Consider the following 14,193-nt stretch of genomic DNA (forward strand, 5'->3'; position numbering starts at 1 on the left):
GGAGCGTCCCTAAGAACACACTGACAACTCCAACTCACCACAGACACAGATTTCCAATCCAAAACTGGGTTATGAGTTTGCAACCAGGGGAACCCCAGAACAATAGTATCATGCAAATTATGCAGCACCAAAAATGTACAATTTTCTTGGTGGTCTGAGGCAACTCGCATTATCACCTGGGTCCAAAACTGAGGTTTATTCTCCGCCAAAGGAGTGGCATCAATACCCCTCAAAGGAATAGGCATCTGCAGAGGCATCATGGACAAACCACAACGTTTAGCAAAGTCCAAATCCATCAGATTCAGAGCTGCTCCTGAATCCACAAAAGCCTTAGTGGAAAATGTGGACAAGGAGAAGATCAGAGTAATTGCCAAAAGAAACTTAGGTTGTATACTGCCCTCAGCAAATGTGTGTGCAAAACGTTTCTCTCGTTTAGGGCAGACAGAAATAGCATGAGAGGCGTCTCCACAGAAAAAACACAGTTTATTACGCCTTCTAAACTCCCAATGTTGCGCCCTAGACAAAACCCCATCACATTGCATAGGTTCAGACATTTGTTCAAAAGGTGGCAGCGCCTCCCGTGTAGTTTTACGTTCACATAAACGCCGATCAACTTGAATGGCTAATGACATAGAGCCAACCAGACCAGAGGGAACAGGAAATCCCACCATAGCATCTTTTACGGTCTCTGACAAACCTTTCCGAAAGAGAGCTGCCAATGCACTATCATTCCATGTAGTAAGGACCTCCCACTTTCGGAATTTTTGACAGTACAACTCTGCAGGATCCTGACCCTGGTTTAATGCCAACAGGGTTCTCTCAGCTTGATCAACGGCATTAGGTTCATCATACAACAACCCCAAGGCCTGAAAAAATACATCCACATTAGTCAGAATAGGATTTTCAGGTGTAAGAGAAAAAGCCCAATCTTGGGGATCACCGTGCAGCAAGGAGATGACAATTTTACCCTGCTGCACAGAGCTCCCCGATGAGTTAGGCTTCAAAGCAAGAAATAATTTACAATTATTCTTAAAATTCAGAAATTTAGACCGATCCCCAGAAAACACATCAGGAGTAGGGGTCTTGGGTTCAGCAGCATTTGACTGAATAAGGTAGTTGGAAATTCCCTGTACTTCAGCAGCAAGCTGCTCCACACAATCAGACAGTTGCTTAATCTCCATTAGGAAAAAAATCCTCCTACGGCCCCAGAGAAAAAGAGGAGAAAATACATAATAAAAAAAAAAAAATTCTGACACTTTTTTGTTTTTTTTCTTTGCTTTCTCTAACAATTCTTTCCTGCTTTTGAGTACCCTAGAATATGCGGTATGGCTGGTGGTTCTGTTATGAATGGGTAACCAAGGAGGAAAAAAAGACAACAAGCTTAGTCTCAGAAAACCAGAGAAGTTGGTAACTATGCAGATTGCAGATCCCTGATCTTAACCGCACAACTAGCAGCAGTCGTGGAGCGTTCCTAAGATGGTCCTAGACGCCTCATCACAACCGGAGAACTACATAAGCCTAAAGCAGGAAAAGAGGAAAACTAACTGCCCCAGAGCAGACCCCAAAAGGAAAGACAGCCCCCCACATGTATTGATGGTGAAACAAGATGAGAATACAAACAAAGGCAGGAAAATAGGCTGAGCAAACGATGGGGCCCGGCTAACTAAAAAGGACAGGAAAGGAAAGACACTGTCTGCAATCTGCCAAAAAAAAAACTACAAAAATATTGTCCAACACTTCTGATAGCAAAATTAACCCTGAAGTCACTAGACTTCTAAACCTATATCAGCACTCTGAAATATTCTGAGACAGAGCAAAAAAAGAGGCCAATCTAATAAGGGACAAAAAGCAGATTGGAAAATACTGATTAATAGGAGTGGAAATTCAGCAAAGCCCCAGCAGGGGCAGGCTGATTACACAAAAAACTGAATTGACCAACAAGCGCAAGTGTGAACATTAGCAAAAAACAAGCTTAACTTGAGAAGACTGGAAGAGAGCTGAAGTCCAGGACCTGAGAAGCAGACTGAATCACCCGCACTAGGATAGGGTGTCGACTGTCTTATATCCAGTCTGATACTCCAGAAATCCAATCGTTATCTGCCTCATCACGTGGCAGATCACTTCCACTTAAACCAACCGCACTACCTCCTGTCACCACCAGAGGGAGAACGGAAGGGGAACTCTCAACTGGTGGAGCAGAAAATGAGTTACTGACACTCGCCCCCACTATATCAGCACTCAGGTGTGAACTGGTGGCTAGCAACAGGCTAATACAGCAGGGGACTGAGCAAGCAAACACAAGATACAAAATGCTGGGCAGGAGCCAGCAGCCCCAGAGGGAGCAAGCTGACCCCTGACAGCAAGGCAAAATCAGATGCAAAGGATTTAGCAAATGACACTTAGCTGAGAAATGCAGGATCAGGCAGGAGACAGATATCCTCACTAAGCACAGAAAGGAGTATCACCCGCAGCCACTGAGAGAAGCTTGCTCGCTTATGTACTCCCAGTCACTGCCTCCACCTCTCCAATCATACTCTGCAGCTGTTGGATTAACATCCTGTTGACCAGCTCCACTACCAGCAGTATCCACCAGAGGGAGCCCTGCCACAAAAGTCGGATTAAGAGAGTTCACAGCAGTGGACTAGACCTAGGTAAACTGGGATGAGCTTGGAAACAGATGCTGGTAATTGAATGGAAGTCAGGAGTAGCAATAGTTAATTAGGCAACTAGCTGGAGCTTAAGCCTGATGAAGGATGAAGCAACTCCTGACAAACATATCTGCTGAGAGAAATGCTATCTCAGCACATGGCTGCCTGAGCTGGCCATAAAAAAACATTGGGTGATGATGTCATAGGAGTTTGCCGGTAATCAGAGTAACCTGACATTGACTAGCACAAAGGGAACTGGCAATTTGGGAAGGAAACTGTCATGTCGGACGCTATTCACACCACAGCGTCCGGCAGGCAGCGGTAGTTCCATCTCCGTCCACTATAGCCTCAGTGGTGCCGGCTTGATTTTACTCAGGTTATCGGGGGTTAATCTTGCTGGAAATCAGGTGGGATGTTTGGTCACGCCCACGGTCTTTAAATAGTCGTGCTGGCCTGTGGGCATCGCTGATTATAGCTTGTGTTTTATGCCAAGTGGTTCCGGTCTGGAGAGGTGGTGTTGGAGAGAGAAATTCTTATCTGGTGGCATATGATCCGTTGTTACCTTTTCGCCTTCCTATATTTGTGCTTTGTTTTGCCCTGTTCACATTACAGTATTGTCCTGTGTGTTTGCGGCGCGGTGTGGTTTAAGTTCTCCCTGTCTGTCATTACTGTGTGGGCTTTGGTGGTTTGACAACTCACTGGGTGGAGGGTGGAGGGTTCAGCTTAGGGCTGAGCAGGAGATAAGGAAAGGTTGGAGGCTCAGGCATTTGCACCATTAGCAAAAACCCTGGGTTGAGGGTCAGACAGGGTTTTCCCTAATTTGAGGGACTCCGCAGGGGCCCCGGGTATTTCAGCCTCCTTTGACCTAAGCCCCGCATAACAGAAACAAGGCCCGATGTTTTAGCAGTGCAGGTAACACTAAGTACACAATCTATAAGTATATGTGTTTGTAAAACAAATGAGTGTGGGATCTTGGTTTGAAGATCTGACTGCTAAAGTATATTCATTGCACGTTTTCGGAAAAAATAATTGTTTATCTGTTTTCATTCCATTTAGTTCTGGCTCACACAGTGCAGATGTAAGGGGTGTACAAGGACTGGCTGTGCCCACTCTCCTTTTCTCGTGTTTCACGCCCCTGACCAGCTGATATGCATAAGATGTTGTGATGACTGTTAAATGTTGTGTGCATTATAAGATTGCCAAGACGTTATTGTATAGGGAAAGTGAAGTGTTCAGATTAGCCACTAGAGGGGGGTGTGGCTCCCCCAGGAGTATGGCCGCCACAGTGGCTTTGCCTTCCTCCCAGGAGGGTAATGCCAGGCTTGGAAGCAGTGAAGGGTCTCTCTCGCAGTTAACTTATACATGTAACACAGTTCCACTCCAGGCCAGCAGGGGGGACTCTGAACCGGATTTGAAGGGAGGAGTGCTCTCTGAGGGCCAAGAGAAAGGAGTGGTCAGTTAGTGTGAGGAGGTCCACGTGTGCAGACGTTGTGGAGAGAAGCTGGAGGTTGAGCTGAGCAAAGAGAGCTCCCTCACAGCGAGAGCGCAAGAACTGGAGCCTGGTCTCCACGGTTGTACGGATACTAACAGTCCTGCAACAGACACCAGAGGAGTAGTAGGCTGTAAATGCCCTACCCCCATCTAAGACTCGGAGGCACAACAGCGTGGAGTGAGCCAAGAGAGGAATAGCGGCTACAGCTGTCTGCCATACGAGGAGTGCTAGAGAATTAGGAGGAACTTCAATGTAACTCAGTACTAGGAGTACTTCACTCAAATAAGCGCTAAGAAGGAGACTGCACAGCCCATCTGTTGAGAGAGAATCCCTGAGCTGCTTCCAGGCTAGCCTGCTCCAGTACCATCTATAATCAGGACCCTGGACAGCATTTATCAAGTAAAGGTACAGAAATTGCACCCCGCTGTGTCTTTGTCTGCTTCCTACCCTTCCGGCACTGCTACATTCCTGTTATGAATGGGTCACCGAGGAGAAAAACAACACACGCTAAGTCTCAGAAAACCAAAGAGGTTGGTAACTATGCAGATTGCAGATCCCTGATCTTAACACACAACTAGCAGCAGTCGTGGAGCGTGCCTACGATGGTCCTGGACGCCTCGTCACAACCGGAGAACTAAATAAGCCTAAAGTAAGAAAAGGGAAAACTAACTCCCCCAGAGCAGACCCCAAAGGAAAGACAGCCCCCCACATGTATTGATGGTGAAGCAAGATGAAAACACAAACAAAGGCAGAAAAATAGGCTGAGCAAACGATGGGACTAAACTAACTTGAAAGGACAGGAAAGGAAAGATACTGTCTGCAATCTGCCAAAAAACCCTACCCAAAATAATGTCCAACACTTATGATAACAAAATTATCCCTGAAGTCGCTAGACTTCTCCAACTATATCAGCACTCTGAAATATTCTGAGACAGAGCAAAAAAGAGGCCCATCTAATAAAAGGCAAATTGGCAAATACAGATAAATAAGAGTGGAGATTCAGCACAGCCCAGCCGGGCTGGCTGACCACACAAAAACTGAGCTGACCAACAAGAGCAAGTGTGAACATTAGCAAAAAAACAAACTTAACTTGAGAAGAATGGAGCAGAGCTGAAGTCCAAGACCTGAGAAGCAGACTGAATCACCAGAAACAGGATAGGGCGTCGGCTGTCTTATATCCAGTCTGATACTCCAGAGATCCAATCATTATCCTCCTCATCAGGTGGCAGACCATTACCAATTAAACTAACCTTACCACCTCCTGTCACCACCAGAGGGAGAATGGAAGGAGAACTCCCAGCTGGTGGAGCAGAAAATGAGCTCATAACACATCCCTGTGCCAACCACATCTACACTGCCCTGGGACTACAGCTTCACCTGTGGGGAGCTTTCATATCTTTGATGCACCATACCATCAGTCCCAGTGGATCTGCAGGCAGCGTCGGCTTAACATCTCACTTGCCGAACACCACGGGTGGCGTCACGAACTATTCCATTAACTACATTCCTCCATTCAATCTCCCCTAATACTTGGGCGCCCAGGGGCATGGACCAGGTCACCGCTGCTGTGACACATCCCGCTGACACCGGCCCGGTACCGAGTACCCCACAGCCCTGGGAGGGCAACCCAACTTGGTGTCACGAACAGGATTACGGAGCCCGGTACCCCCGGGTCCTGTGTGCCATAGACTGTTTGTGTAAAAGACTGTGTGTGAAATTGGCGCCAATTGCCGCCATTGCCGCACTGCCTATTCGGGTCCTGCAGGAATCAACTGACAGCCGTCCAGCGCCCCCTAGGCACCCAGCGATCACCTACCATCAGGAAGCAACATCTTTTCCTTCCATCCCTGTGAAGGCTGATGCACAGACTCTGGATAAAGATCCAACTGAGGAGCTGCGCCTTCAGGTCCAGGAGTTGACCAAAGGGATGGCTGCACTTACTAAAACCGTGCAGTCCCTGCAGGTGTCCTCCAAAGAAAAGATCCAGCTTGCTTCCAGTCCAGAGGATGTCCCGTGGCTCTGGAGGAGGAGAGCCCCGCCACTCCGAGGAAGGAACAACGATCGCTATGACCAAGACGGACGTCCTATCTGTCGTCGCTGCTACAAGGCAGGTCATCTTGCAAGATTTTGTCCTTTAAACGAGCAACCCCTGGGGCAGGGGGCCAACCCCCAGGAGTAGGACCACAAGGCCCAAGGAACTGGCGAGCCAAGTATGTTGGAGGGAGACCGATCCTTCCTGTAGTGATTGACGGCATCCCCATGAACGCTTTGCTGGACACTGGCTCCCAGGTGACCACTATGCCCTATATCCTCTACAAGCAGTATTGGGCTGATTCTGAACTCACCCATGGCCCAACTGATGAATTAACAGTAGTTGCCAGTAATGGTCAGTCTTTACCACAAGTGGGATGTAAAGAAATTACTGTTAAAGTGGGGAGGGTGGAGTTAAAATCTCAAGGTCTGATAGTTGTGGATATTGATCGACGTGAATGTAATCCCATGATGACTCTTGGTACAAATGTAATTGAAAATTGTCTTTCCGAGGTTATTGCCTTGTTGCAACAGGTGGCTGAGACTGCTGGTTGCAGTGAACAACGAGTCCTGCAGAAGGAGATCAAGGCCCTGATGCAAAGACAACAAGTAGAACTCTCTGGCGGAGAAATTGGTAGTGTCAGAGTGAGTGATGCTTTCCCCATTGCAATACCCCCCAGATTTGAAATGTTGGTTTGGTGTCGGGCAGCCATAGGCCTCAGAGGGAAGGATTTCCAGGCATTGGTAGAACCAGTATATTCTGATAGCAGGCCCACTGTCCTGACAGCCAGAGGGGTGGTTGATGTACGTAAAGGGAGAGTACCTGTACACCTTTTGAATTGTGGGGAGGAGGAGGCCACAATACCTCGGTACGCCACAGTTGCTAAGCTGCTCACTGTTAATAACAACTCTTTGCAGGCAACAGCGCCTTCGGTCTCATCCAATCAGGTGGAGGACAATGGCTCTGTGAAGCAGATGGAGGAGTGGTGCCAGTAACTGCAGGTGGGGACTGACTCTACACCTTCATAGCAGAAAAATGGGGTTTACAGGGTGACACAAGAATATGAGCGGGTATTCAGTAAACACCCACTAGATTTTGGGCAGGCAAAAGGGGTTCAACATCATATCCCCACTGGAGATCATCCACCCATTAAAGAAAGGTACTGGCCTATACCCCCAACACAATACCAATGCGCAAAAGGGATGTTGAGAGAGATGAAGGAAGCAGGGGTTATCAGACAGTTGTAGCCCCTGGGCAGCTCCAATAGTTTTTGTAAAGAAAAAGGATGGTACCATAAGAATGTGTGTTGATTACAGGAAAATTAACAGCATTACACATAAAGATGCCTACACATAAAGATGCCTACCCATTAGCTGCACTTAAAACTGCTAACTACTTTTCCACCTTGGATCTCACTAGTGGGTATTGGCAGGTTCCCGTGGCAGAGGCAGACAAGGAGAAACAGCATTTACCACCCCAATGGGTCTCTGTGAGTTCAATTATATGCCATTTGGGCTCTGCACCGCCCCAGGAACATTTCAACAGCTGATGGAGTGCTGCCTGGGACACATGAACTTTGAGACAGTCCTGTTGTACCTTGATGATGTCATTGTTTTCTACAAGACTTATGAAGACCATCTGGAGCACCTGGCTGAAGTGTTTGAAGCATTGTCCAACTTTGGCCTGAAGGTGAAGCCTTCCAAATGTCACCTCCTGAAGCCCAAGGTACAGTAGCTCGGTCATGTAGTGAGTGCAGAATGTGTGGCACCAGATCCTGACAAAGTCACAGTCATCCGGGACTGGCCGAAGCCCAGCAACCTCCATGAAGTACGTCAATTCCTTGGGTTGGTAGGCTACTACCGAAGGTTCATCAAAGGCTTCACTGAAATAGCCACTCCTATGCAAAATCTTCTGGTGGGGCAGTCCAAGAAAGCCAAACAGAAGAATTCCACATTTGAATGGACTGAGGAGTTGGAGAGGTCCTTCACAAGATTGAAGATGGCTCTCACAGGAGATGAAGTTCTGGCCTACCCAGATTATGACAAACCCTTTGTGCTGTACACTGATGCCAGCAATGTGGGACTAGGAGCAGTACTGTCACAGGTACAGAATGGCAAAGAAAGAGTGATCTCAAACGCCAGCAGGAAGCTTCGTCCCACTGAAAGGAACCCAGACAACTACAGTTCCTTTAAGCTGGAGCTCCTCGCCATAGTCTGGGCTGTGACTGAAAGATTCAAGCATTACCTAGCTTCAGCCAAGTTTACCATCTTCACGGACAACAACCCGTTGACTCACTTGGACACTGCAAAACTAGGTGCACTGGAGCAGCGATGGATGGCTCTGCTGTCTAACTATGAGTTTACCATCAAGTACCAAGCAGGGCACAAGAATGCCAATGCTGATGCGCTTTCCAGGATGCCTAATCTGCCAGATGCAGGAGAAGACCCTGAGGCTCTTGAAGAAATAGAGTTACCTCCCTTCCACCGGCCACTTGCGGACCAGCGTGCTCAAGGGGTGAGAAACAGACGGTCTGGCTTGAAAGAAGGCACCCTAAATCCATTGCCCCATCATGACTGGGCAGAAACTCAGGATAGTGACCCCGCAGTCCGCCTGGTGAAGGAGCTACTGTCACAAGCTGACTCACGCCCAGAGTCGAATGCTCCTGAGGAAACCCAGCAGTTGTGGAAGGAAATAGGTCGGCTGTTCATGTATGAAGGAAAGCTGTGCCGGTGAGTATCAATGCCTGCACTCATGAGCTGGTTTGGCAGGTGATAGTCCCAAAGAGAGATGCATCAATGGTCCTGGAAGCATACCACAATGGAGCTCGACACTTCGGATGGAAGAAGTTGGAAGCATTGCTTCGGGAGAATTTCTACTGGGCTGGTATGAGGAAAGCCATTGAGAGGTGGTGCCAGGAGTGTGGTCAATGTTGAGCAGGGCACAAGAATGCCAATGCTGATACGCTTTCCAGGATGCCTAATCTGCCAGATGCAGGAGAAGACCCTGAGGCTCTTGAAGAAATAGAGTTACCTCCCTTCCACCGGCCACTTGCGGCCCAGCGTGCTCAAGGGGTGAGAAACAGACGGTCTGGCTTGAAAGAAGTCACCCTAAATCCATGGCCCCATCATGACTGGGCAGAAACTCAGGATAATGACCCCGCAGTCCGCCTGGTGAAGGAGCTACTGTCACAAGCTGACTCACGCCCAGAGTCGAATGCTCCTGAGGAAACCCAGCAGTTGTGGAAGGAAATAGGTCGGCTGTTCATGTATGAAGGAAAGCTGTGTCAGTGAGTATCAATGCCTGCACTCATGAGCTGGTTTGGCAGGTGATAGTCCCAAAGAGAGATGCATCAATGGTCCTGGAAGCATACCACAATGGAGCTCGACACTTCGGATGGAAGAAGTTGGAAGCATTGCTTCGGGAGAATTTCTACTGGGCTGGTATGAGGAAAGCCATTGAGAGGTGGTGCCAGGAGTGTGGACAATGTTACCTGCGCAGAAAGGATCGAGACAGCCAGAGAGCTCCTCTGCAGCCCATAGTAACCAAACAGCCCCTCGAGTTGGTAGCCCTGGACCATGTGAAGCTGGTTCCAAGCCGGTCAGGCTACATCTATACTCTTACCATTGTGGACCACTACTCAAGATTCCTGGTAGTTGTGCCTGTCAAAGATCAAACAGCCAGGACAGCAGCCAGAGCATTCCAACAGCACTTCTGTAGACCACATGGCTATCCTAAGCAAGTGCTTACAGATCAAGGTCCCGCCTTTGAGGCAGAAGTGTTCCAGGAATTCTGAAACTTGTATGGTTGTAAGAAGATCCGGACAACATCATACCATCCACAGACCAATGGCATGTGTGAGAAGATGAACCAGGTGGTGATTGACCTACTGAAGACCTTGCCTTTGGAGGAGAGGAATCTGTGGCCAGAAAAGTTGCCAGATCTGGTGGACCTCTACAACCACATTCCTATGAATTCCACCAACTGTACTCCAGCTTACCTAAAGAGAGCAAGGCCTGGGAAACTGCCTATTGATTAGGACATGGGAGTCCTAACACCTGAAGTAACATCACCAGATGCTGACTGGGATACAGAGAGGCAGCAACAGTACGGAAGAGTGCAAGAATGTGTGGAAAAGAGTTTAGCTCAGGCAAGACAAAAGCAAGAAAGGCACTACAATCAGCATGCACCTGCAGTTCCCTTGTCACCAGGAGAACAAGTCCTCAAGAGGAAAAGAAGACTGCATAAGCTGGATGATTAATGGGAAGCTGAACCCTACACCATTCTACCCTCAAACTTTGACAATACTAAGGTGTGCCTTATTAGTAAAGATGGAGGAGAAACCTCAACAGCAATATCAAGAGATCATTTGAAATTATGCCTTGATCAGTTAAAAGAAAGAATGGAAGAACAAGATAACGTCCAACCCATAGAGGAAGAAAAGGTCAGCACCATACTTGGAGAATTCCCTGCAAATTGGACTAAAGTAAATGATGCGATAGTGGTGCCAGTGTTGATATTTCCCCAATTGTTAGTACAGGAAGAAGTGACTCAAGAAAATCCTGAAGATCAGGAAAATCAGGCAGCAGATGCCACACCAGCAGTGGAGCCAGAGAACCCTCGCCCTGCCAGTGGTGAACCTGTTATCCCCATGGTGAGTCTAAGAGTTCGCAGACAATCTAGTATCCCTGTGCCATGCAGAACCACCAGTAGTGTATCCAGTACATTACATACTACACCAGTATTACGCAGGTCTACCCGTACTACACAAAATATACAGTCATATGTAAAAGATTGGGCACCCCTATTAATGTTAACCTTTTTTCTTTATAACAATTTTGGTTTTTGCAACAGGTATTTCAGTTTCATATATCTAATAACTGATGGACTCAGTTATATTTCTGGATTCAAATGAGGTTTATTGTACTAACAGAAAATGTGCAATCTGCATTTAAACAAAATTTCACCGGTGCAAAAGTATGGGCACCCTTATCATTTTCTTGATTTGAACACTCCTAACTACTTTTTACTGACTTCCTGAAGCACTAAATTGGTTTTGTAACCTCATTGAGCTTTGATCTTCATAGCCAGGTGTATCAAATCATGAGAAAAGGTATTTAAGGTGGCCACTTGCAAGTAGTTCTCCTATTTGATTCTCCTATGAAGAGTGGCATCATGGGCTCCTCAAAACAACTCTCAAATGATCTGAAAACAAAGATTATTCAACATAGCTTTTCAGGGGAAGGATACAAAAAGTTGTCTCAGAGATTTAACCTGTCAGTTTCCACTGTGAGGAACATAGTAAGGAAATGTAAGAACACAGGTACAGTTCTTGTTAAGCCCAGAAGTGGCAGGCCAAGAAAAATATCAGAAAGGCAGAGAAGAAGAATGGTGAGAACAGTCAAGGACAATCCACAGACCACCTCCAAAGACCTGCAGCATCATCTTGCTGCAGATGGTGTCACTGTGCATCGGTCAACAATACAGCGCACTTTGCACAAGGAGAAGCTGTATGGGAGAGTGATGCGAAAGAAGCCGTTTCTGCAAGCACGCCACAAACAGAGTCGCCTGAGGTATGCAAAAGCACATTTGGACAAGCCAGTTACATTTTGGAAGAAGGTCCTGTGGACTGATGAAACAAAGATTGAGTTGTTTGGTCATACAAAAAGGCGTTATGCATGCGCTGTATTGTTGACCCAGGGGCACAATAGTATAAGTTAGTAATAGGATGATAGTAACTAGTTGATGTAGGAGGGGTTAACTGGGTAAGCTAGAAGGATTTCTTGCATTTAGTTAGTAGGGTCTGGGAGCCCGGACAGGGCAGTTGTGCCACACAACATTGAAGTAAAGGAGCCCAGCTTGTCCAGGGCCTAGGAGCAATGGTCTCTGTTAAGGTGAAGGAATACAGGGAAGCTTCAACATGATGGCAGTCAGCTACATAGGAAGACGCCTGAATATCCATGGCAAAACAGACAGGGAAGTCCTAAAGATAGTCAGTCTGGCCAGACAGAATGCTGTGGTACCGGAGGCAACGGTACGAACCTGTGATATTCCTAAAAAAGTGAGGGACAGCACAGGGAAAGAAAATGCTATGCTTTGTGAAGAATCTTGTGCTGTACCTAAGTGTGGACTGGACGAGCTGAGAAAAGAACTGAGTAAAATTGTTTGTTTTAAATTGGAACTTGACTCTGCCTGTCTTTATATGGGACTTCAAGAAAGAGATCCCCAGCAGACAAAAGAGGACCATGATGGACAAGCAAGCAGACAATAAGGTACGCTGCAGAAGAGACATTGCGTGTATGTGGCGGGAGACCAGGGTGTAACAGAGCAACTACTATCAGCCACGACTACCCCCCTGGTCCCCGTTACACACATAAGGTGCATTTTTGTAGTCTGAGACAAGTTATCATGATCAGGAATGGATCAAAAACAGGAAAAGCATCAAGATTTAAACCTGTTTTGCTGTTTGATCCAGTGATGGCTGTGGCTAGAAAAATTCAAGTTGTTTTCCTTTTTTTTTAAGATCCACATCCTTTAGCCCCTCTGAAGAGAAGAAAAAAAAAAAAAAAAGAATACATGAATGTAGCGTAATCTGTTTAACCCTAATGTCCCATGGGGCTTTTCCCATGAATACAATGGATCACTGATACGGAGTTCAGCATGTTTCATTGTGTAATGCATTGTAAGTTCAATTTAATGTATATATGCTTAAACATATTTTCCAGTAACAAAGTACCAGTTTCATGCCATCTCCTGCACACTCTTTGACCCAAAGTATCCAGAGACATGAACTTCAGACTCATCAGCACAAAGCTATCGAGTACTCACTAAGAAGGATGCACCTTCCCATTAAAATGATACATGTAGCCCCTCAAATCTAAAATGCACTGTATGGGGCTTTTGGTTTTGTGATATACGAAACAAAAACACAAATGGGCAACCACTGACTAAATGAAATCTGTCAGCGGGTTTTTGCTTTTTAATCTAAGGAAAGCATAATGTAGAGCATGAGAACCTTACTCTAGGGATGTGTCACTTATTAGGCTGTGTTGTAGTTTCAATACAATCAATATTTTATCATCAGGAGATTATCACTACCTGATTGCATGTCTTGTGAAGACCAGTCGGTCTAATCTGTGTAACGCCGCCCCCACCACTGATTGATAGAATGCTCACAATGCACAGGGTACACAGGACGCTATTATTCAGGGGTGTGAGCACGGTTACACACAACCCAAAAGTCCTAGCTCTGCTACATCTACATCAGACAAAAACAAGGTTTCTACCAAAACTGCACCAAGCAGCCCAGTAAGTGATACATCACTGAAATCAAGGTCTCTGTCATGATCCCAGTGCAGGTTTTTGAGCTGCACGTCAGGGGTTAATGTCTGGAGCTCAGTGCAGGTTTTGACCTGCACACCTGGGGTTAATGATTGTGGCCTCTTTCTGGTTCTGGGAGAGCTTCTTAAACCCCTGGGAAGCTCCAATCCCTGCCAGTTATACTTTTGCCTTTGGCCGAGTGTGCTGACCTCTGTGTGCCTGTGCCTGTTTGTTTTTATAGCTTGTTTATATGGTTCTGACCCAGTTCTGTTTCCCGTTGTGAGTTTGCCTGTTGATTCTGTACTACGCTATCCTCTCTGTGTATGACTCATTGCCTGTGATCCGACTACTCTCTGCTCGCCCCTCTTGTACCTTGCAGCTATCTCTGTGTATGATTCATTGGCTACGTCCTGACTATCCTCCCTGTCTATGCCCCTCGGTAACTTTGTCTCGCAGTTACCCTGCTAGGAGTTCTCTTGCAGCTCCTAGCTCTCTGGAGTTTAGGCCACGCCCCTAGCAGTCACCTGCTTCAGGTCCTGCGGTTCTGAAGTACGCATCTACTCAGCTGTTGCCCGCTCCACAGGGATCTTTGAGCACAGTTCGCTTTACTCAGGACACGCGCACTGGCTCAGTGAGCAAGTTCAGTGCGGTGTTCCTGACATTATAACTGGCCTGCTATTTTTTTTTCTCTCCTCACTTCTGCA

General features: G+C 46.8%; 1 protein-coding gene across 1 annotated transcript in view; it reads right to left on the reverse strand.

Annotated features, from left to right (window-relative positions):
• The window catches only part of CCDC178 (coiled-coil domain containing 178), an 805,328-nt gene that overhangs the window by 435,246 nt on the left and 355,889 nt on the right, over positions 1–14,193 (reverse strand). The window lies entirely within an intron of this gene.

The sequence above is a fragment of the Dendrobates tinctorius genome, unplaced genomic scaffold (assembly GCF_039654945.1).
Source record: "Dendrobates tinctorius isolate UK_male_01 unplaced genomic scaffold, ASM3965494v1 ptg000081l, whole genome shotgun sequence".
Lineage (NCBI taxonomy): Eukaryota > Metazoa > Chordata > Amphibia > Anura > Dendrobatidae > Dendrobates > Dendrobates tinctorius.